A 21681-nucleotide genomic window follows, 5' to 3' on the forward strand; every position below is an offset into this window, starting at 1 on the left:
TAGTAAACATTCTCATTTAACATGATCCCAGTGGTGAGCTTTGTTGGCAGCAACACTGGTCATGTGGTGCCATCTCAGTAGTTTAAAACGCCGCTTGGTATGCTTATTTCCAACATTATTTGGCCATTTGCATATGACACTTGGTCAGTTTCGGACTGTATCGCTTGAACGGTGCCGACTGAACAATAATTGCAGAATATACATTTTGTTAGTTCTATTTTATCGAAGGTGAGAATGCCCTTCCCATCCGCATTATTTCAGTATTCAATAACTTTGTCGGCAGAGGCTGGGAGCCTCTCGTGCCTCATGGTTGTTTTGACCAGGCCCAGCTGCGAATGAGATGGTTCGCGCGGTGATGGCATTCCGCCAATGGTGGCTACCCAGCAATTTGCTTTGAAAGGTTGATGCTCATTGTTTGCAGGTCAGGCAGAGCAGCGCAACTGTCCCTTTGTCTTACAGCGCTGGGATGCTCAAGAGTAGCCATGCGCTATAGAAGAAGGTATTCATTCACTGTACAAGCCCAATATGAAACCCTCTTCTCGGCTCAATAATTTAACTTTCACCTGTTGCACAACTATCACATCTGACCCACTGAACCATCAGTTTTCAGGGGGTCTGCCTATCATAATTTAAGTTGATATGTGGAAAATTAATGCAATTCTGCAACCCGTGCTGCATGTTTCTGAATATGTTCCAAGTTTAGATGGACCAAGTTTGTTCCACAAATGCTGCTACACTACTCCCTTACTATGAATAGTGGTGTTGAATCTGATATTTATTTATAGGGCATGCGCCCTCCACGAGGGCCTACTCCCCTTGTATGAGAACTTACAGAAAAGAAAAGGGCTCGGGTTGAGTGGCATTGTGTTAGCTAGATGCTCCAAAGTTACCTAGTGTTCCCCTGGCATTATGCGCATAAGCAAATGTAGTGCTTCTGCTATAACCTCCATTATATACCACAGAAGTGAGAATTATATGTACCATAATCGAGATATTCCCTCGTAATGTCTCATATAGGTGCATATAGCCATGAGAACATGGCGTGTTCCTAATAATCAAGCGATGTTGCACTTAATCCTCTTTCGCAACGTATTTGGTGATTGGAGTACTAAGCTAGTCCTCCTGGAGAAGTGAATTGTGCAGGGGCAGGAGTACATCCCCGTCGCTACATTCCCGTCGCCACCGCTGTTCGCACGTGACTTACGTGTGCAGGGGCAGGAATACATCCCCGTCGCTACATCCCCGTCGCCATTGCTGTTCGCACGTGGCTTACGTGTGTCCCTACCCCGGTGTTTCCTGAAAGGAAATTCTTACTTTGCAGTGTACTTGAAGCCCTCCTCTAAAGACACACTGACACAAAAAGGAGCCACTCCAGGGTACAAAACTGTTGTTTTGATCCCTTATAGCTGCATCGAGCATTGCAAGTCTGTGTCCGTCATTTGATTGATCCGACCGAACCTGCATCGAGCATTGCAAGTCTGTGTCTGTCCTTGGATTGATCGGACCGAACCGCGCAAAATTACGCTTTAACGAAATAGCGCTTTACTTGGTTGCATTCCCAAACCACTTAGCAATTTGTTGTGCGCATGCTTAGCGGCTTGTGGCACTTCTTTCCTCATACCGTTCAGACCATTGATGCTGCAGCTTTCCCTAGCGACACATAAGCCTGTATATTGGTGGTGCCAAGGACGGTTAAAACCCAAGGCATAAAATTAGCACCCCTTTAACCATTCACTAATCTAATGCTGGGGTGCTGAGTCATTCTATTTCCACAGCACACAAGGATCGGGTCCAAAACCGAATACAGGGACTGCACCGAAAATCATTTTCAATCTGCACAATTATTCTTGCTGCAAAACTAAAATAAATTCGTAAATGAAAGAGTCAAGGTAAATACCTGGGAGTACACCACACAAAATATGGCAATTTCCAAAAGGGTTCCATACTCAATCATGTCATTATTGGATTCTAAATTAAATACTCTCTCTCAAGGGATGGCCTACATAGATAATTGCCTGTTATCCCTAGAACTGGAAATGGCTATAAGTCTACACCACTTTTATATTAAAAGAATAACATAACTAAATATATGTGTAGTATTGTTCGGTAAAGTGCTGAACATAAGCGTAAAGGGCTAAGGTTGATTAACAAGATGTGGGAGACTCAGGGTACCAATGCCACTGCGAGGAACAAGATGCTGGGATATATTAGGCACCAGCACGTTTAACAATGAAAAGAAGGGTTTCGAATTCTGATTGTCATATGAGTATTAGAGAATAGAATAGATTGTCAGAAAGAGGCAAAACTTCCTCGCTATTTCCGAGCTGTAACCTTTTGAGCCCGCAAGTGTATTAAACAGGTGCTCGGATTTGGGTTGCACCAGAAAAGCCCATCATGAAACCTCCCAGTGTCATCTAATTAAAGTTCTATTGGTCCTGAGTGGCAAGATAATATATGAATTTTACTAAAAGCGGCATAATGTTTATACTGTGTTTTGAAATCATCTTTCTTTGTCCATATTCTACTTGAAATTAAGATATGGCGAGCATTGGCTTCAGCGTTGTCAAAAGTATTGCATTGCCAGTAATGAAAGTAGCTCATGCTAAAACAAAACAGTCTTCACGAACTTTATCCTAATGTAATAATATGGTGAAAATGGCTAGTGTGTAGACAAAGCAGAATAGATCCTGGTGCCACCAATCGTGAATGCCAGGGTTGTCAAATACCAAGGCTGCGTAGTACTGCTAGCACCTCATGCCTCTTTCCTCCACCACCCTACACGTTCTATTTCTTTATCTCACCATTGCAGTTTATTTATCATCACTGCTTTCTCTTTTTGTCACTGTTTTCCTTATTTCTCCTTTTTCTCCCTCTGCTCTGGGTTAAAGGCTGAAATATAAGTCCCCTTCCCCAATAATGAGTGCTGGAGCTAACGGCCTGCGACCACCGTCACATATCATCCTCTAAATCTGCTCTCTGTGAAGGATTAAGGCACTTGTCTTCTGAAAGGGCATTGCTGAATCCTCAGGCCACTTAAGCCTCATTCTGTGACTTTTCTAGGCAAACACGCGGGATTCCTGTACATGAACCACATTACAATGTCAACCTTCCAAACTATAAAATATTGTTTTCCTTTTGTTGAGGAGAGATATTTAGAGTTTAATATCATCCCTATTAAGAGCATTACATCTCCTATCAAGTAGTTAAACATTTTAAGAATTTGAGGAGCACGAATGCCACATGTTAAACTTTCCCACCCAACATGGCCGAAGTACTTTCCACGAAATCAAGCAACGCTGGTCAGCTAACAATACCAAGGGGAGGTGATGGGCCGGTTAATATGTCTTACATTTCGCAAGGTCAAAACATCTAAAGAGAAGGGTTAGTGTTTCAAAAATAAAGTGGGGAAACTGGAAAGGGGTGGGGTGGTGCATGCTATTACTAGGTATGGCAACAGGCCGCTATGGCTCTCTGTTAAGATCTATTGTTACTTTTGTAGATTGGTGTATTACCCTTTCACTTCATCCTACTGGCTATCTGGTGTATCATGCTACCTCCTTGGAAGTGCCTTCACTGCAATGCATGAGGGACTATTTACATGTAAAAGTACAATCATCACACTTTTGTCACATTCAATCATTTCTCTCATACATTTATTCAAAACAGAAACAGAATCATCAGTTTTACTGGAGCAAGCAAATTTCAATGAATGTATCATGACCAGAGTGCACGTTTAGCCTTAACATGGCAGACACATGTTGTGGTTCTCTTTCACATAGACCCTATGAAGACCACTGCAAAATCTTGTAATATTTCTAAATTCTTGCTCTCATACGTTTATTGCAAGACTCAATCTCCCATTCCTTCTGTCCCCTAATTCCCCTTCATCCCCTTGTTTTAATTACTTTTTTGTTATCTTTAAAGCTAGCATCTGCCCGCACGTGCTCTATTATTTTATAATAGCTTAAAAAGTACTAAGCAAAATGAAGACCACAATTTACAAAAGTAAAGGCGATGACTCCTAATAGGTATCAGAGTGAATATCCTAGTAGACTAGGGGTGCACTCTTCCAGATGGTTATAGTATGGATAAAATATACTATAGGCATGCTTCCAAACTTGTAGTTAGGTTGCTATGAAATAGGAAACGTCTAATAGAAACATGTACTATGTGTGTACTGATATAATTAGGATTTCTTTATCTTGGGCATCAGAAAATAGCTGTTGGGGCTCATTGGTAGCTTGGATGTGGTGACGCAGGTAGTCATCCATGAAGTAGGTGCAGGGTCACTAAATTACATCTGATATATCGCATGGCAATAATATCATATGTGATACATCAACCTACCACAACATTGTTAGGTAAGTATATAATTATTCTTCTTAAGTCCACTTATGCTTACCACCCAATTATACTTACCTCTGAAAGTAAGTATAAGCTGTGTGGCTCACTGGTTAGAGCAGGCATACCCTGAAGCAGAGGTCAGACCCTGGACCAGGGTTCAATTCCCGACGCGGCAGGGTCCTGAGCCCAATTGTCCACGGATTCGATAATTCTCGCTTCGGTGCCCACTCTAATCACGGGTTCACACTCTGCAACTCTGGGCATTAACCTTGCTTAATCACCACTACGGCCCCCGCGGCGGGATGCCTGGCTTTCACCTTGGGGATGCCCACTACGGGTTATCTCACAGGGGAAAGCCAGGATGGGTTCCCAAGGCAAGCGCCGAGATGCCCTAGGGTAAGTTGAGCGCTATATAAGAACATACATACATACATACTTACTTCGCAATGTAGTGGTAGGTCCCTATGTCACATGCGATATTATTGTAAGTCAATATTGTCAACCTTGACACAGTGGCATACAAGATGAACAAGACATCTAGTGCTGAAGCCGTCCATAGCATACGTCTGAAACCTAAATGAAGTTCCTTAGCTCATCCGCCAGCAAAGGACGCGGTAAACAGGATACCTACTGAAAACGGAAGAGCAATAAGGGTAAATAGCAACCATTCAAATGTGTCATGTCAGCCACCCTCCATATTAGAAAACCGCAAACCCAAAATAGATGGGGTAATTATCTCTAGTTAATGTTGTTGTTGAACCCAGTGGTGTAATGCCAACGGATGGGGACCTCTAGGGAATTAAGGAGCCCCCCCCCCCCCGAGTCTCTCAAATCTCACAGATATTCATTGACCTTGGGCTGAATGGGCCCCTCTTGTGGGTTGGGAGCCCCCTTGAGGGTTGAGGGCCCCTCCTGCGCCACAGGGATCACAGGGCCTGCCTTACGCGTCTACTTGAACCGCCGTACAACAGATGTTGCCTATGGAAAGGCATCCTCAGTGCCATGACCCACCCAAATAGCACATGACCGCAGGGTGAACAACAGAGCCCTAACAAAGGAAGGTAAAGGATAAGTTTATTTTCAATGAAAATATTTTACTGTGACATAAATGTGCCTTGGCTACTTGTAGGGATTGGTAACTATGATACAAGGGATAAATATAACAATACTATGTCTTGTTTCCGTGGAGGCAGGAGTCCCACACAATAGGCACACTGTTCTATCTATAGATCTAAAAGCTGGCAATATGTCGGCAGATTGAGTAATGGTTTGTTTAGGATGCATATCAACCGATGTCAACACAAACACACGTGCAATATGCAAGAATATTCACGCTTACCACACCTCATTCATGCTAGAACCTGCAGGTGCCTCATGAAAAGGTACATCGCCAATGATGCACCGTGCCACAAGAATCCGGATGGAGGCGGGGTCGAGGGGCGTGTTTCCATGGACTCGAGGGTTCCCGGGACTTTAACATACGACAATCATTAGGAAGCTAGTTCAAGGAAACAAGGCATCTCAATGGCACGGCATTTACCGTGTGAGGCCCTTAACACGTGTAGGTGGAAAAGGATGAGAATGTTTGACGCTGAAGGAGGGAGTTGTACAATTCTGGCGAGTGGGGAAGATGGTTTCCGGCTACCACGTGAAGTCATCACTGATTCCTCCAAAAGAGGGCTTAAAGAATGAAGTGCGTGTTTTTTGTTGCAGTTTTATTTAGCGCGATCTCGACCTGAAGGTATTGAATGCTTTACATGAGCACCAGGTGCTTACAGAGGGACACACTCATTTTTGGTAGGAGATTAAGTGATTTGCCTAGAATCACATGCTGTTGGGCCAACGCCTGAGGCCCAAACCTGATTCCCCCGCTCCAAAGTCGGTAGCCCTGGCCGTTACACCACATCCTCTTTCGGCCTTTCTGAACTTTTGAAACCGCCTCCTAATATGGACTATAGACGCATAGAGGCCGCCAGTCCCTCCAGATTGGATAACCACGTTAGTCAAACACCTGGGCCTGCAACCAAATTTGCTGAGCTGCCTTGCGCGTGAGGAGAAAACCCAGCATAGAGCATTATGCACCAACCTAGCATGCTGCTGTCCTCCTTTGTGCTGGCACTTTAACTATGCTGCCTTGGGTGATGCACGCCTGTGCACCAGGTGAGCCTGTGCTGCCTACCGTAGGACATCTACTAGAAGGATATCCTTCCAGCTCAAAATGTCTGTCCCTAGACAAACTCAGAATGATCCCGAGCACTGGATGTGTGCCGTGCACTGCAACGCATGTGCAGTGCAGCACTTTTCTAAGAGAAATAAAAACATTTCGCCTTGTCAGCGCTACTTAAAAGAGGCTTTAGTTTTCTATGTGAAGCCCGCTTGGCTATCTTAGTAGGTCGGGCGTTGTGTCAAAACCTACAGGTGTTTGCGGTGATCTGCCTCAGGGACGGCCACATGACACAAAGTGCTGCAAAGAGAACCAACGTTTTTGAACTGGACAGAATATATCCTGTATGGTAGTTTTTTGTGTGACAAAAATAAGGTAAATTCCGGACTGGAGTAGACAACTTGGATGGATTTTTATCGACCACCAGGCAGAAGAAATGTTCTTTTGCAGGGTACTGCAATATAAAAACACTTCCCTATCATGTTAAAAGTTTATTTAGCACTTTTATAAAGCACTTACTATCCATGCCACAATATATACATTGTTTTCATTCAGGTGTCAGGCGGGCCTTCTAGTCCAAAAGACTGAAATCTGCATTAATCACCGCCACACAAACAAGCATAACAAGATTATTTTCCAAGCATATAATTTAAGCTATTATAAAGGCATTTAAACACACATAAAGTTCATCATAATCTTGGTAATAACGGCATATATCAGTCAGAATGCATGCAGAAGACACACAACCATATTAAACAATCACTGGCAAAGCCAACAAGTCTTGCTTAGGTTAGCAACCTGTCGAATGTGCAATGGTAGTTTGTTTTTTGTCAAACTTTATTGTTGGAGGAGCTGCTGGGCGCTTGTCAGTTTAAGTAAAGCATTGACTAAAAGCAAAAATATATTTATACTCTTAAAAAAAAGACACGCTGTCTTAGTAAACTCTGTCACAGAATTGCACAGTAACCCTTGTCACAGAAGAAAACTACTTTGTGCGTGGATGTGCGCCTTGAAAAAGAGAAGAAGTCTGCCAACCACATTGAAGTTGGCCAACAGCTGGATTAGGCTGACTTACTTCACTGAGCTGTATGTTGAAGTGGGCGAAGGAAATATGTGAACGGTACAACAACTGGCCAATGAATGAAGAAGGCTGGCTGAAAGCCCCTACAATATACCATACATATAGGGGCCGATTCCGATTCGGTAAACTAATCCGTACGACGAATCGAATCGTCAACCCTTTCCATACGAATCGTACAATTCCGTCCGAATCGCGTAGTACAATTCATAGGAAAAATATACGACCGAACCGTACAAAAGCAAGGGAAAATCCGTACGATGCGGACCCTGAAAGTGAACCGTACGAATCGTAAACATGGTGTACGACCCGACAAGTACGATCCGGACCGGGGAATGAGAACTCGATTTGTACGGAAAACGTCACATATGAGCAATTCATACGGAGAGCCGCACAATCACATATGCACAGTACCCCTGAAATCATGGGGTGTATGCACCGTACCACTATGCACCGTCCCCCTATGCATCGTACCCCTATGCATCGTATCCCTATGCACCGTACCCCTATGCACAGTACCCCTACATGCCATACCCCTGCAACCATGGGGTGTACGCACCGTACCCAGGGGGGTCCGTTTCATACGCGGTTCGAGTCGAAATCTGCTTTTCCGGACGTTTTGTGCTCCCATAGAAAAAGAGTCGTACGGAGTTTTGACGAGATGAATCATACTTGCTGGGTCGGAAAATGCTGCTTCGATCCGTACGGACGTCGCGTACTGCGTGTTCCAAATGCGATTTCTATGGATTCTTAAGTTGTATGGTCTTTTGTACGATTCGTACGGAGATCTGCTTTGGGTTCGAATCGTACTTCATCGTATGTACGGGGACGTTTAAGGGTACGATTCGTATGGGAAATATGCTCCGTACAGCTATTTGTAAGGGATTTTACCGAATCGGAATCGGCCCCATAATGTCAGTAAAATCAAAAGGTGTTGGATAGCACCAGACCAAAAATTACACCACACACAATTAATTTCAGTCAATATTTTCACATGTGTGACACATTTTTAATTGTTGAAGCAGCCTACGAGCTTCCTTAACCCCTTCAGCGCTGAAGACAAAGCCAGCTGGTCATGGGCATTACCTGCGCTGTGCTTATGACGAGCTGACTTTGTCATGTAAAGTGCGATTCATAAAATGTCAGCACCCAGTGGGGAAAACCCATAGCACCCAAGGTGTTAAGGAATCTGCCAACTCTGACATGCATTTTGTTGGACCCATAATTCATATTTAATAGGACACAGCATTTTCATACTAACTGAATTTTCCCTAAAAATAGTCTGGAGGTGGTGGCTTCTTTCGGACTTTAGGCCAATGCATGCAATCAGAGTATGGTCAGTTTCAGACATCAACATTATACAGAGTCAGCTCTATTGACTGCCACAGAGGATCACAGAGGGAGAGCTGAACTGGTACTTCTCGATCTCTCAGCTGCATTTGATATGGTGAACCGTTCGATGCTCGTTACATAGTTAGAGAGTGCCGGAATTAAAGGTGCCGCCCTTACCATTCTACGGTCAATCCTATCCAACAGAGAATAAAGAGTGTCCTTTGGAGATTTCACATCAGATCCTTTCTCCTTTAGCTGTGGAGTACCGCAAGGTTTCCTTTGTCACTACACTTTTCAATATCTACCTTACCCCTTTGATGAAATTCATTCGGCCATACAGGATTGTGGCAGTCTCTTTTGCAAATTACACATAAATAGGAGCATCAATATCATCGGATGTTGATGAGGTTGCCAGCAATTTTCAAAACTGCTTGGCCAATATATTCATCTGGATGCAGGAAAACTGCCTAAATTCGAATTAAAAAATGACTGAACTAGTTCTTTTTTGGTCATAATCATCTTTTTGGAATAGGTCATGGTGGTCGACAAATCTTGGTCAGCTTCCTTATCCCATTCAGAAAGCAAAAACCCTGGGAGTTTTTTTAGCTAAAATTAACCAGGTCACCTCCACATGTTTCCATCTCCTTAAATTTCCAAGAAAAGTGCTTCCATTCATTCCAGTAGACATGCTGAAAAATGGTGGTTTGGGCCTTGGTATTCTCTAAATTAGATTATTATTATTATTATTATTATTATTATTATTATTAAAAAATTTTATAAAGCGCGTAGTCACCCGTAGGTATCCCAGCGCTGAAACAGAACCCTAACCAGTGAGAGGGGGGGGGGGGGTACGGCAATTTTAGACAGAAGCAATTTTAAACAGAGCAAAAAAGAAGTGGTTAAAAGCAGTTTTAAGGAAACAAGTGGGTTTTGAGTCGTTTCCTGAATCGTAAATAGTTTGATTCTTTCCTCAGGTCTCGGGGAAGAGCGTTCCATAGGCGCGCTGTGTGGATCGAGAAACGTCTTCCACCTGTGCGGGCTTTTTTGAACCTGGGCACGATGATGAGGGACTCCCTGTCCGATCGGAGAGATCTAGGGGCTTTATAGGGTTGTATGAATTTCCTCAGAATGGGGGGGCCCTGATTCTGCACTAGCCTATGAGCCAAGCTTAAGGCTTTGAATGTTATTCGTTCTCTCACAGGAAGCCAGTGGAGTGCAATTCGTTTGATCTGGGAACCCAGAAAAGATTGCTGCTGAAGCTCCAATCCCTACAAAATCATGCTACTGCCCGTTTGCTTTTGGAAATACCCAAATTCGCTTCTGTGTTCAAGAGCAATCTTCACTAACTCAATGTCAGCAAAAGAATCACATTTAAGGCTGCTTGTATAGCCCACAAAGCTATTCTCAGAAGTGGACCGGCATACTTTCAAAAGATCTTTGCTTGGCATGTACCTACCCAAACTCTTAGATCTAGCTTGGCCATGCTTGTCTCAGTTCGGAAAATAAAAAAGGCAAGATGGGGAGGGAGAAGTTTCTCTTTCTTAGCTTGCAAACTCTGGAACTCTATGCCGCTGGAAGTGAGATCTGAATCAAATCATTCCTCCTTTAGAAAGTCTCTAAAGACATAGCTTTTGACCAAAAGCATGGCCTGTTATTAATCTTTAAAGAGGGTATTTTGTCTTGTTCTTAGTAACTGTTGGTGCCAAGATGCCTCTGCAATGGTGCGCAATGTAAAAACTTTACTTACTTACTTTCATCTTCAAACAGCTAATATCCATTCCTTCAATCACTTATATTTAAAAGAAGTATACGTGAGAAGCCCAGTCTCCCATTTGTCCCCAAACATACTGAGTTTAGTATTATTCAGTCTATAGGTGGCTCCCATTTGGACTATGCCAATGTTATCAACTAAGGTTCAGCCACATCCACCACCCATTTGTTGCTACTAGTACAACATGCAACCACGTGGTTATTAGTTAACTTTCCCACTACCCCATTCAAAATCATTTGGAAAGTTCCACTGGCTTCCAATCCACAAAAAAGTCATGTTCAAAAGTCTGTGTATCTACATCAAAACAAACTACTGTGACAGCCCTTCCTTTCTATAACTATATACTTGCTTTACCTCCCACTGTCACAATTTTACCATTGTTCTTTATGCTCTACTCATCCTTCATTCATTTGTATGCCTAGAATTAAAAAAATCTCACCAAAATGGCTGCTCTTTTTCTTTCATGCCACGTCTACTTGAAACTCTCTACCCACTGATATGCGACCCGCGACCAGCTACAAATAGTTCAGTAAGACATGAAAATCGAAGGATTCCAGTTCTAATGAGGTCGTTTTTAGGTCTCGCCTACGCAGCGTACAACCGCTGCTTTGTAGTGACCTCTTGGAATCACTCCGGGCTTTTTTGAAAACTCGTGCATGTTCTGCACTGTTTCCAATGAGCTCCGTGCACGTACGGTGTTTACCTTGCGGGAGCGAGCAGCGGCGCCATCTGTTTGCAATTATCGTGCTTGGAAACAGATGGGCTTTTATTTGGTTTTGTACAGTGCAGCACTTCTGCAAGCGCTATGCTGCTTCATAGCCGGTGCCGCTTATTTGTAGCGCCTTTGTTTATTCACAAGCGTGCTGGTTTAGGACTTGTGCCCTGTCTACGCCTTCCCTCCTGTTGTCTGTGCCTTCTTGTGCTCCTCTGGGCGGCCAGCCAGCTCCTTCACCCGCCCAGGTCCCTACTTGTCTGTTACAAATTTGCCTGCTGTGGCAGCTGCTTTAAATGTATTTAAAACACAGCATAAGTAAAAGACGGCATGCACAGTCCATGTTTTCCCTGCTGTGCATCAGGGCGTGGAGGCATTCTTTCGCAAAGCACACAGCCATGCAATAGGTATCCCCACCCCCAGGCATCAACACGGAAGACCAACATCACGCCCCCGGTGTCTTTGATGCAGGCATGCAGCATCCCGGCAGCAGATCTAGCAGACAAATAACAGGTTGATTTTTTTCAGTCTTATTTACAATTTTATTTGTATTATGGAAGGTTTGGATATGATTAAGGCTTGTAGGCTGTGCAGCTATTTATTAATCACCAGACAGCGAGTGGAAACTAAACTGCATGATACTCCGGAGGGAGGGGTTTCACAACAGTGACTCAGACTTCGAAGGTTTATTGAGCCCTTGAAAGCAAAAGCAACCCTTTTTCAAGAGTTGGACTCAAGAGCTGAGTTTTGTTCTAAATTTCCGTGGAGGACAGCAAAGCCTTGCAGTTTAAACCTCATTCGTCGACCAGAAACATTTCACAGACTGCCCTCGAAGCGCGAACAATACAGTACAACACAGTGAAAAGGAACAGGCAGTAGCGGTGACCAAATGTGGGTATTCAGCAAGATGCTTTGACCAGCCAGCCCTTACCCCACACTTTGGTTGTGTAGCAATGTCGTTTGCCCGTAGCTTTGCACTTAGACCCTTCCATTACACAATGTGATTCTTCAGGGTGAGAGTGGTCCAGTCCTCACATGACTGCAAGGAAGAAATGCTGAAACTTTCCCAAATTAGGTTCAAATGCTCACGTGCATACATGTTCTTTAGCTCCACTGGTTTTCATTTGCTTCGGTTCATGTTTTATGATTGTTGTTGGCACAGCTGCCCATTTTGTTTCGCCTTTGAAGTAGTATTTCCATGAGACATTTCAGGCTGTCTGAGCTAAATTCGGGTAGCTAGGTCCGTATCCCGTCTGCAGACCTTGTTTTGCTTTTTAGTGACCATTGCCCGGGGGCCTCCATTTTTGACTGCCCTTCTTCTGGGGTGAGCGTGTTGTGTTTTGCAGTCACCTTGAAGAATATGTGAGCTGCATGTCAATACTCGTTCATCAAAGTGTCTGAATGTGGTGTTGCAGTCTAGTGGTCAACACCCACATGGCCTGCACTGTGCCTCATAGGAACGAAAGAGGCGGCGCAGAAGGTAGGGGATAGTGCGATGTATGCACGCTTGCTCTCTCTCTGAAATAAAAGGATTTACACATAACTTCTTGTGGCCGTGTCATCTCTTCTCCGGGGCACATAATTACTACCCCGCAGATTGGCGACGAGCTTCCAAGGACACCACCGACACCGCTGAGTCCAGCGCCGCATCAGCCACAGCACGCGGCATCCAGCCTCCACTGTGCTCAGAGGGAGGGCGGCGCTCAACTGGCATCTGCCCTGAGGCAGTGCTACCATGAAGTTCAGGTATGCGCATAGCGCGAGTGTGGCCCCTCGCTGTATCACAAGCCTACCACCATCCACACGCCTGCTCTACAACAACGGGAAATTCTTGAAGCGGCAGGCCTACACGCACCAGGAACGCGCACAGCACATGTGTTCCAGCAACGCCCACCTGCCACAACGTGCATCGGGTCTTTGACCGCTGCGGTGCCTCTGATCAAAGGCACCTCTACTGCCTCCCAGCCATCATCCTCCACAGCGTGTAAAGCAACCTGCTCCACAGTGCCACGCGCACTGCAATTGGGCCAGGCAGATTCCTCTCATCCCATTTTGCTTACCGAAGAGGACGAAGCCCAGGTGCCCCTACGCTGCCAACGCGACCGGGAAGTCCACACTGCTGACCAGGACTGCTCAAGTGAACCTCACCAGGTGCACCTACAGGTCCTGACACCACAGCCTACCACCTTCCGCCGTGCACTCCACCGACAACCCTCCCAAGCGGATACACATCAGTCCAGCAAGATGTGCGCCCAGACCTTTTCATTGACCAGCCCCGTGCCGTTCCTCCCTAAGCCAGGTGAACCAGCCAAGAAGTGGCTGGCTGGAAGGGGTACTTTCTGAACTACCTATCGGCCCTAGAAGATGAAGGAGAAGAAGCGTTCTCTAGCAAACGCATGAAGAAGATACTCCTTCACAAACAAGTGTATGAGAACATGGTCAAGAAGCCAAGGACAGCCACAGATGAAGACGTATTCCAACATGCGCACGATGACTTAGACGGTCACTACCAACCGGTCATTTGCATAGCCATCAATAGATACCCTTTTTTTCAACGCAAACAAAGCAACACAGAGACGGTGGAAGACTATGTCGCAGCGCAGCACTCAAGAAACTGGCTGTAAACTGCAAGTTAGGACATCTGCAGGACAACCTAGTACGGGACCAGATAATAATGCACACGGTCAACACTAGAGTGCAGGAGAAGTTGTGGGTGAGTGGGGAGGCTCCCCTCCATGAAACTATTGTAATCGTCAAAAAGGCTGAACTCTCCAAAAGATGTGCTGCGGCTGCAAAAAAAGAGAACACAAAACTGATGGTGTGCAAGATAAGCGACAAAGACACGCCCAGAGACAAACCAGGCCACTCCACAGGACACAAGTCTGGCCGACGACCCTCTGAAACCTCAACGGGCTCCCCCGGCCCTCCCACGATTCAAAAAGCTTCAGCTACAGGTGCAGCAGCCAGACGCACATGGCCAATAGTTAAGCAAAATTAGGCACAAAGTTCCCCGCAATGAAAACAATGCCCTGCCTACCACGTCAAGTGCTCCATTTGCGGCGTGACGGGACATTTTGGCAAAGTCTGCAGACGGAGACCTCCCCGCAGCGCAGTTAAGTGTGTCATGTATGACTCGAAGCCCGCCGCGAAAGAACGAGAAGAGTACAAAGACAGTATCTTGTGCATAGAGGATCAGGTGTTAGGCATCGACTACACCTCCAGGAGGAAAGCGTCCTGTCTCATGTCCATAGGAGGGATCCAGATATCCATGGTGGCAGACTCAGGGTCCACATTCACAATAAAAAAAGGACACATGGCACAGGGATTTTGCCAGCACCTTGGGGCACCACCTACACCCTACAGACGTACATGTGGTCACTTTCACAGGTGAAAAGATTCTCATTGTAGGGTTCCGACAACTACACTTCGAGTTCAAGGGGCAGGAGACCACAGGCAAGTTGTATGTAGCAGAAAAAGGACCCTTGGTTCTAGGGTGGATCGACCAAGGAGCACTGGGCATCCAGCTCAACCCCGGCGAAGAAACGCAAGTATTAATGACAAGTGAAAACCCCAGCCCCAAAGTGGACAAACTTTGCGAAGAATTCCTCAACGTCTTTGGTGGGACCATTGGACAATTGTCTAAGTTCACCCACAAAATCCAGTCAGTCACAAGGTGCGGATTATCCCCCGCAACTGCAGGGAAGCCATGCAAATTCGAATTACAACGACTGGAGGACAACAGAGTCATTGAACTCATCGAAAGCGCCGAGTGGCTGGCGCCCTTGGTAGTGGCATGCAAACCAAACGTAAAAGTGGATCTCTGGATTGACCTTCGGGGACTGAATAAAAACATACTAGACAACAAGTTCCCTCCACCACGCATCAACAACATGCTAGCTCAAACTAGCGGAATCAAGTGGTTTGCCACCATTGATCTCTCCGCCGCATACCACCGGATCTTACTGCACCGATTGTCTAAAAAGCTGACCTCGTTCATCACCCCATCCGGCTGCTACCAATTCCGGCATCTGCCCTTCGAACTGGCGTCCACAGCATCGGTATTCTAAAAACGAATGTTTAAGATGTTCAATGACTGCAGCAATGTCCTATACTTCCAGGATGACATCCTAGTAATGGGGAGAACTCGATGAGAAACTTTGTACAGTCCTGCACACCCTTTCCACCAATGACCTCACAGCTGAACTGGAAAAGTGCTTATTCGACCTGCGCAACATCACATACCTGGGGCATGAAATAGGCAAAAATGGGATTTCCCCAAAGAAAGCCAATGTCGAAGCAATCAGATCAGCACCCAAACCAAGTTCCAATTTGTTCCTTTGGTTGGCAAAATTTTATAGCAAATTCGTCAAGACCTTCGCAACCAAGACCCACAACTTGCGCCAACTGCTGAAGGAGAAGTCCACGTTCCACTAGTCGGCAGATTCAGAGGCAGAATTTGAGACCATCAAAAACTACATCTCCGAAGCCATTCCACTTCAAGGTTTAGACAGCTCAGCCTCCAGCATCCTGACAACCAACGCCAGTGAGAAGGGATTGGGAGCATTCCTGTCGCAACGCACCACGGATGGCATGGAAGTCACCATCGGCTTTGCGTACCGCTCCCTCGCTCCCAACGAAGAGACGTTTAGCGTCATAGAAAAAGAGTTGCTGGCCGCCATCTGGGCAATGGAGAAATTCTGACAATACCTCTGGGGCTCCAAGTTCACACTCCGCACGGACCACAAGCCGCTGATCAAAGTCCTCACGTCCAGCAGGAATGCCAAGCTACCCCGCACATAGCCAAAATGACACTCGGGCTCCTAGATTTCGTTTACGACGTGGAATTCATGCCAGGCCACAAGAACAAAGTGCCGATTTTCTTATTTGATCAGCCTCAATGGAGGACGCTCCACACTCCAACCACTGGGAGGAGTACCAAGTGGCGCTCACAGCTGATCAAGAGACCACCATCGGGGCGCCAGACTGGAAGACAGTCTACGAGCAGGACCCGGATCCCTCCAAAGTGAAGACCTTCATCAGACAGGGCTGGCCCGAGAAGAAACACATGAAGGGTGATCTTAGGAAGTATTGGGATGTGCGCGAGGAGTTATCTCTCAGCGATGATGCCACGTTCCTCCTCAGAGGTGACAAGGTTGTTCCCCCGAAGGATGTGCTGGACCGCCTCCTCACCATACTGCACAAAGGCCATCTAGGCATCGTCAAATCCAAACTCAGAGTGAAACAGACGTACTGGTGACCGGCAATGGACAACTCAGTGGAAAGATTTGTGCGAGCCTGCCAACACTGCGCAAACGCTGACAAAGCACACACAATGCTGAAACCCCCAATAGGGGAATTCAACGCGCCCTCAAACCAATGGGAAGAATTGTCAGTGGACATCCGGGGCCCCATCCTGGACTCGTGGGGAGTACCTAAATACGTTATTGTCCTCATCAACAGAAACTCCAAAAGGCCGGACGTGGAAATTTGCAAAAAAGTAGACACCGATGCTGTCATCACCTTTTTGACAAACACATTCTTGAGGGAAGGTATTCCAAGAGTCCTCACCAGCGAGAATGTTCCCCAGTTCACCTCTGAAAAATTTCTTCGGAGAAACGGTATCCGGAACAAAAACAAGCCAATATATCACCCTGCTGGCAATGGCCAAGCAGAACGGTTCAACCGAGTCCTCATGGGCTCAGTCCAGGCAGCCAAATCACTGTCAGAATATCGGAGGCAGAATATCGACATAAAAAAAATTGAAGTCCTATCTACTTTAAAGTAAGTACAAAATATCGGGAAAAAAATATCGGGAAAAAAATCGTAAAAAATATATGTTTAAAAATAATATAAAGTTAAATAAATAATACATATAAATAACATAAACATACTTTCAAATATATTTAACATTATTATAAATAATACATAATATAAAAAAGAAATAAATATATATATAATATAATATATACCATTTACAATTAATTACTCTAATAACTTATCAATTGTTAAAAAACATTTTATAATTTATAAATACATACATACGAATACAACAATAATATAAATGAAAATATCAAAACTATATATAACAAAGTTAAAAAAATAATTTTAAATAAATTACATACTAAATTAACTAAAACAATAAATATTGTAATGCGTAGGGGTTAAAGTTTCTATTCCAACTCCAAAGGGTGCAACTGTAGGGAAAGTGTTGGATAGCTTAAGGGTTAAAATTACTATTCCAACTCCAGAGGGTGCATAAGGAGGGAAAGTGTTGGATAGCGTAGGGGTAAAAATGACTATTCCAAGTCCAGAGGGTGCATCAGTAGGGAAAGTGTTGGATAGCGTAGGGATAAAATTACTATTCCAACTCCAGAGGGTGCATCAGTAGGGAAAGTGTTGGATAGCGTAGGGGTTAAAATTACTATCCCAACTCCAGGGGGTGCAACAGTAGGGAAAGTGTTGGATAGCGTAGGGGTTAAAATGTCTATTCAAACTCCAGAGGGTGCAACAGTAGGGAAAGTGTTGGTGAGTGTAGGGATTAAAATGTCTATTCCAACTCTAGAGGGTGCAACAGTAGGGAAAGTGTTGGATAGCGTAGGGGTAAAAATTACTATTCCAACTCCAGGGGGTACAACAGTAGGAAAAGTGTTGGATAGCGTAGGGGTTAAATTTACTATTTCAACTCCAGAGGGTGCAACAGTAGGAAAAGTGTTGAATAGCGTAGGGGTAAAAATTACTATTGCAACTCCAGAGGGTGCATCAGTAGGGAAAGTGTTGGATAGCATAGGGGTCAAAACAACCTACTAATAATAAAAATATTATTTTTTCTGTAAAAAATAACAAATTAATTATTAATTTACAACAAATGAATTAACAATACCAAGAAATAATTAAAGAAAATAATTACCAATTAATAATTAATCAACAATTAAAATAAATATAATTAAATAATAATTATTAAAAATATCTTAACAAATAAAAGTGAAATAAATAATAAAAAATAGAAATAGCAAAAAACAATACTTTTTTTAAAAACATTTAGCAATTATTAATTAATTGACAATAATTTATTGATTAACACAAATACATTTTTAAAAAAAATGTAATTACCAATTAATAATTAAATACCAATTCATTAAAAAAATGTATTAAACATTTATTACCAATTAATAATTTATGAACGATAATTTAATAATAAATACCCAACACTAATTTTCTTTATTACTTAATTACAATTAAATTACTTCCCATCCTATTACTCTATAACCTCACAACACACATCTTTAATAAATTAATACATTTAATATAATTACCAATTGATTAATTAATAAAAATGAATTACCAATTAAAACAAATTATCAATAAAATAAATTACCAATTAAAAAACGTAATTACCAATTAAAAAATTCATTACCAATTAATAATTAATAAACAAATAAGTAATTTTTAATACCAATAAATAAAAATAAATCATTACAAAATTACAATTAAATTACTTCCCACCCAATTCCCCTATAAACCCACAACCGGCTACAGAACTTAAATGCAAAAATAATTAAAATTCATTCATAATTCCCAAAAATGTATAATTAATTTAATATAATTAAATTACTTCCCACCCTATTCCCTTATTAACCCACAACCCGTACCGGTAGTAAAACACAAAATTGACTTAAAAAAATTATTATTAACATATACAAATAGCATTCATATAATTTAAAACAAGTGGAATACTTAACAAAAAACATATAACACAGACATATTAAATACATAATAAAATACATAACAATAATATACATATTGATATTAGTAACATCGAGATTAGTAACATTGATATATTTGATATCGATATTACTAACTTCAATATTACTTACATCGTTTTAAAAAAATTCGATATTACTTACCTTAGGGTTGATATTCTGTCAAACGATATTCTTGACCTCCATATACTTTTCCTTCGATATTTCCAACTTGATATTTCTGTAGGTCGATATTTAGAACTGGGACACGGAAATCGGAAACATCATGTGGGCCTATCGCATCACCCCCACCCTCACTAGGTACAGCCTGTTCCGTATCTTGCTTGGCAGGGAGCCGTTCACAAGGGACAACCTGGCGTGGATGGATTTGAAACTTCAAAGCCGCTGGTCACCTGCAGTGGTTAGAAGCAATATACAGGAAGCGCAAAAGATATACAAGGACAATTATGACAGGACGCACGGAGTACGAGCCTTCTCCTTAGCCTGATCGGACTGGGCAAGAGTGAAACTGGGCCACTTCAGCAAGAAAGGTGACAGCAAATTCATACCAATCCTACAAGTCCAAGAACTGTATTTCTGCTCAGCACTACTAAGCGACGGCAAAGTATAGTCACACAGTAGAATGGCGAAGTGCAACAAGGTCCTACAGTGGCAGGATAGTGAATCCCCCTCCACGACAGGCTCTCATGGGATGATGATGGATCTGGACGACGACGTTACCACCAACAGCTCCGAGTCTGGCGGCCCAAAAGGGGGACAGGGGGCAGCACTGAGTCCGCAGGAGAAAGAAACAACGTCGCCCCAGCCCACACCTTCCAAAGCGGCCGATCACACGGACATACCAGAGAAAAGGCGAGGGGCATCCATCTCACACGACAACTGCCAGGAAAGAGAAACACATGAGGAGCAGGCCTCCTACACACACCCGCACAGGTAGAAGAGTGGTGCGACCAAGAAGATAAAATGACTTTACCACATGGAGCTCCAGGGGGCCTATACCATCTCCACCCTGACCTGACAATGCAGATACCCGGGACTCCTCCGGTGAGGGGTCACCACAAAGAGACTGTGCAGAAGGGCTCATGCACAACCCACCGTTATGTAGTTCATGCAGTTGGGACACTTGTTCTTATGCCTTTTGTATTGTTATTAATGGGGGGAGATATGTGGTGTTGCAGTCTAGTTCTCAACACCCACGTGACCTGCTCTGTGCCTCATGGGAACAAAAGATAAGTCGCAGAAAGTAGGGGATAGTGCGATGTATGCATACTTGCTCTCCCTCTGAAATGAAGGGATTTACACATAACTTCCTGTGGCCGTGTCATATCATCTCCAGGGCACATAATTACAACTCCACACTGAAATGCTGTGAAAACATTAATGTGTTTTTTCCTAGTGATATTTATTCTTTCACTGCACTGAGCAAGAACGCCTTTTTCCTCATAGCCATACTTTCAAATGGGGTGCGCGTCATGGAGACTTGTTCCTTGAAAGTATTAACTGCGATTTACTTCTTATTCCAGTGATAGGTGATGGCTGTGAGAAATCAAAGGTTTGGGACACCTCGTAGGGAGCATGTTCAATAGCTGGGTGAATGGGTGGATGAATGAGTGACTGACTACATGGATAATGAATGGATGCGCGAGAGAATGATGAATGGCTGAATAGGTGAGTGCAAACATACAACTTACATGCCTGAAGACATGATGTTACAGTCGACAGGCTGAGGTGAGCAGATGTCTAGAACACACACGCCTAAACAGAGATAAGTTATAAAAGCTCTTATTAAAAATATATATACATGCTCCTGAACACAATGTGTTGTGAGGTTCTGAGATCCAGATACCAGACCCTGGAAGCCCTCTCAATCCCCTACCCCTTTGTTTCTCCTGCACAGAAGATATTCACCCAACCCCCAGGGCTGCCTTAGGCATGTGCAAGCTGTGCACCTGCACAGGGCCACCAAACTCCAGGGGCGCCCACGCCAGTGCTTAATTTAAATATATTTTAAATTGGATGCAGCTGCCTCAGACCGCCTTTTTACAAGTCACTCATCACTGCCAGAAAATGAAACTGCCTGGGTCCCTGCCTCGGTCGTAGGTCACCGTCACACCACATTTTACAATCGTTCATGAGCTACCAATGAACTATTGTAAAATATATTAATAGCCCACCCCGTCCCTCCCTGGCGAATCTTCAAGTGTGTGCCCAGATTGAGGCCAATAAGGATTGTTTTTGGCCGCGGCCCGCCCACCATACTGTGCAACTGCAGGGAGCTAATCATCAGCCGAAGAGAGAAGCAGGCAGTGTGTTGCGCAGCAGGCCTCCATCGCAGATCAATTAAGGCTGTCCCAGTAAGTAATTACTTTCACTTTTTAACATGATTCTAATAATCATAGGGCGTCCAGTGTTTATGCAATGTGCCGCGAGGATATTAAAAGTATTGTTGAAAAAGCTTAAATAATAATATTGGAAAAAATGTCTGCATTTGTGCGCCCTTGATGGGCCCAGCATGTGCGT

The sequence above is a fragment of the Lissotriton vulgaris genome, chromosome 4_1 (genome assembly GCF_964263255.1).
Source record: "Lissotriton vulgaris chromosome 4_1, aLisVul1.2, whole genome shotgun sequence".
NCBI lineage: Eukaryota > Metazoa > Chordata > Amphibia > Caudata > Salamandridae > Lissotriton > Lissotriton vulgaris.